At 40.2% G+C, this 3,670-nt stretch overlaps 1 pseudogene; it reads right to left on the bottom strand.

The window, feature by feature from the left end:
• Window positions 1-2,233: 2,233 nt before the first annotated feature.
• Window positions 2,234-2,474, bottom strand: LOC102842939 (annotated as a pseudogene).
• Window positions 2,475-3,670: the final 1,196 nt, after the last annotated feature.

Genomic DNA, 3,670 nt, shown 5'->3' with positions numbered 1-3,670 from the left:
AGTTTCCAAGGAGCGGCTGGTGAGCTTGAACCGCTGACCTTGCAGTTTTAACCAACTTTGCAATCCAGCAGATAAACCCACAGCGCCACCCCAGGCCTGTTGTCCAATAGCATGATGAAAAAGTGTGAACTATTGTGAGAACCACCAGAATGTGACACAGACATGAAGTAAGTACATGTGTTTGGAAAAATAGTACTGATAGACTTGTTCAACAGACAGTTCCCTAAACCCTTCCATTGATAAAACACCCGGTATCTGTGAAGCACAATGAAATGGGGTCTACCTGCACTCTGAGGCAAGTTTTCATCCCTCAGGGATCATGGCTGCACTTCACAGTGTCTGCAAAGTCGCTGAAAGTTTGGTGTATATGTGCAAACAGTCATTGATTTTTTTCCTCCTGGGATGAAAGCCATAGATTTCATCAGTTTTCCAGATGGGTCCATGAGTTGAAAACTGTTAAGAATAATTGTTTTAGCTAAAGCATTTAGAGACAACACTCTAAACGCCCCCTCATTGCTCAGTTTTCTGGAGACAGGAATGGACTGTGAAGTAATTCAAGATGATTTCAGGGCTGAACTGCATATTACAAATTGTCAATGCAAAGGGGTTATAAATAGGGGGCTCAGTTATAATTCTAAATTCATTGGTGTCTGTAGTGGGCTTCTGGAAGGACATAGGTACTGTGGGGTTCTTGGTTGTTAGGTATCTGTCCCAAAGGTTTTAATGATTATGGAGAAAATTGGTCAATGGTAGTTAGGTACTAGAGCCACTTAAAAACCGTTAATTTAACATCTATCTTGAGACTCTGTCCAACATCAAGTTCTGTGTTAATCACTGGAGAGAAAAATGCAGTTTTTAGAGGACAAAAAGCCTGGTTTTCCATTAATCTGACATGTAGAAGTTTGTGACTTTAGACAGGCCACTCAACTTCTGTGTCCAAGTTACCTTATTTGTAAAATGTTTTTGTTCTTCGGTGCTTTTGAGTCAGTTCTGACTCATAGTAACCATATGCACACCAGAACAAAACACTGCCTGGTCTGGTTTCAACCCATTGTTACAGTCACTGTGACAATCCATTTCATTGAGGGTCTTCTTGTTTTTCGCTATCTCTTTACCAAACATGATATGCTTCTCCAGAGACTGGTTACTCGTGATAATGTGTCAAAGGTACCTGAGACAAACTCTTGCCATCTTCACTTCTAAAGGGAATTCTGTTTGGACTTCTTCCAAGACAAATGTACTACTCATTCTTCTGGTTGTTGTTGTTGTTAAGTGCCATTGAGTCGGTCCCAACTCATAGTGACCCTGGTTTCCAAGAAATGGCTGGTGAACTTGAATCATTGACCTTGCGGTTCAAGTTGACTTTGCAGTCCAGCACATTAATCCACAGCACCACCCCAGGACTCTTCTGGTAGTCTAGAGTATATTTAATATTCTTCGCCAACACCATAATCAAGTGAATCAATCTTTCTTTGGTCTTTCTATTCATTGTACAACTTTCACGCACATATGAAATATGTACCTTAGTATTCAATGTAACATCTTTGCTCTTGAATACTTTAAAGAGTTCTTTTGCAGCAGATTTGCCCGATGCAATACGTCATCTGATTTCCTGACTGCTGCTTCCATTGACACTGATTGTGAATCCAAGTAAAATGAAATACTTCAATATTTTCCTCATTTATCATGATGTTTATTGGTTGGGAAGATTTTTGCTTTCTTGATGTTGAGATGTAATCCATTCTGAAGGCTACAATCTTTTACCAGTAAATGTTTTGAGTCTTCTTTGCATATCTGTTGTTAAGTACCTTCGAGTCAGTTCCAACTCATAATGACCCTGTAGAGTGTTTCTGAGGAGCAGCTGGTAGTTTTAAACAGCCAGCGTTGTGTTTAGCAGTCCAGTGCTTATCCTAAAGTGCCACACCAGGACTCAAAATCTACTTTTTTTCTTTTAGTAAAATAAATTATTTTATTGAGGAAGATAAACTACTCAGGGTTAGCTGGTTGTAGATAAGTGAAGAGCACATGTTGGCAGTGGGGAGAGATGACTATTGCAAAAGGCTCTATTGAACAAATACTAAGAATTCTGGGCTCCACTATGTCTTCAAATATACAAGTGGGTCGCCCTTTCCTGTAAAAGAATCATGGAGATCAATTAAAACAAGATTCTTTTGATTATCACCCAAAAGTCTTTATGTCTTCTCTCAGCCAAGTCCTCCAGTGAAAATATGGTTCATTTCCCAGACTCCTCTGTAGGATTCAACAGTCTCTTTCCCATCACATTGCCATGCTCCCTGCTCTTGGCTCCCTTTTCAGCATGGTCATTCCTCAGGCATCTTCTCTTCTCCTGATCAAGGTCACTGCAATGACCCAAACATTTCAGAACGCTGTGATTTTTGTGACAATTCTTTTAGCAAGCTGATCAAGGTGTTGGACTCCTCAGTGGGCAAGTATGGAGGTAGGTCAGGGTGCATGTTTAGGAGAAGGTGGTAGATCACAGCAGAAGAACCTGGCTCAAAGGAACTCCAGGAAAAAGGAAACTGAGTTCCACAAAGACGCTGACCTGTTGCCAGAGTACCAATCTACTTTTGTGGAGTTGATTGTTTCGTCTGCTCCCTTCTTTTGGCGATGTGGTTCTTTCCTACACTGATCATGAGGTTTGGGCTGTGGGATTCGATTGTCAAACTCCATACTCAAGCCTGGGTAGGCAGTTGTCCCAAGCGTGCTCAATTATTATGACCTGTCCTCCTGAGCTTGATGGTGTACAATAACAACAGCAAAAGCCTTCTGAACTCAGTGATGGGTTGAGGAGTGAGCATGTGATCCAAACTTAGCCATAGGATTTTTCTAACGGGAGCTCCATATCTAATATCATTTTAGTTTGTTGTTGTTGATTGCCATCTCGTCAGTTCTGACTCATAGTGACCCTGTATAGGGTTTCCGAGGAGTGACTGGTGAGCTTGAACCTCTGACTTGGTGGTTCAAACCGACTTTGCAGTCCAGCGCATTATTTCCTGCAACCAAATTTTTTACTGACTACGAAAGCAGCCACACTGTGGGATTTGTTTGAGAAGTAGAAATCATATGTTATTGTGATACCTGTGGTCTAGATGCTGAAAAATACACATTAAAAAAATATATAACAGAACATAATGCTTTAACTAAAAAGAAACTTATAACCTGTAATTGCATTTGGGTTGTTCAATTTTTTTTTTTATTGTGGTGTAAATATATTCAACACAGCATTTGCCAATTGAAGAGTTTCCATATGCACACTTCAGCGACATTGATTATACTCTCCATGTTACAGAGCCCTTATCTCTATTTTAATCGGTATTATTGTACCACCATTAATGTAAACTCAATGGCCCCTACCAAAACTGCCTCCCTCCCTCCCTCAGATTTCCCCTCTGGTAACCGCTAATTAAATTTTGGTTCTATATATTTGTTTATTTCATAATTGAGGTCACACTGTAGTTTTTCCTTTGTGACTGATAGATTTCACTCAGGATAATGTTTACAAGGTTCATCCCTGCTGGGCATGATTTCTTTTTAGGGCTGATTAATATTCTGTTGTATGTGTGAGCCATGTTTTATTTACCCATCAGCCTGTGTGGTAGACTTTGAGGTTGTTTATACCCTTTGGCTATTGTGAAGAGTAAACAGTGGT

This window comes from Chrysochloris asiatica, unplaced genomic scaffold, assembly GCF_000296735.1.
Source record: "Chrysochloris asiatica unplaced genomic scaffold, ChrAsi1.0 scaffold00020, whole genome shotgun sequence".
NCBI classification, from domain to species: domain Eukaryota; kingdom Metazoa; phylum Chordata; class Mammalia; order Afrosoricida; family Chrysochloridae; genus Chrysochloris; species Chrysochloris asiatica.
Note: the sequence above shows the minus strand (reverse complement) of the source record. Positions and strands in the feature narration are given on the sequence as shown.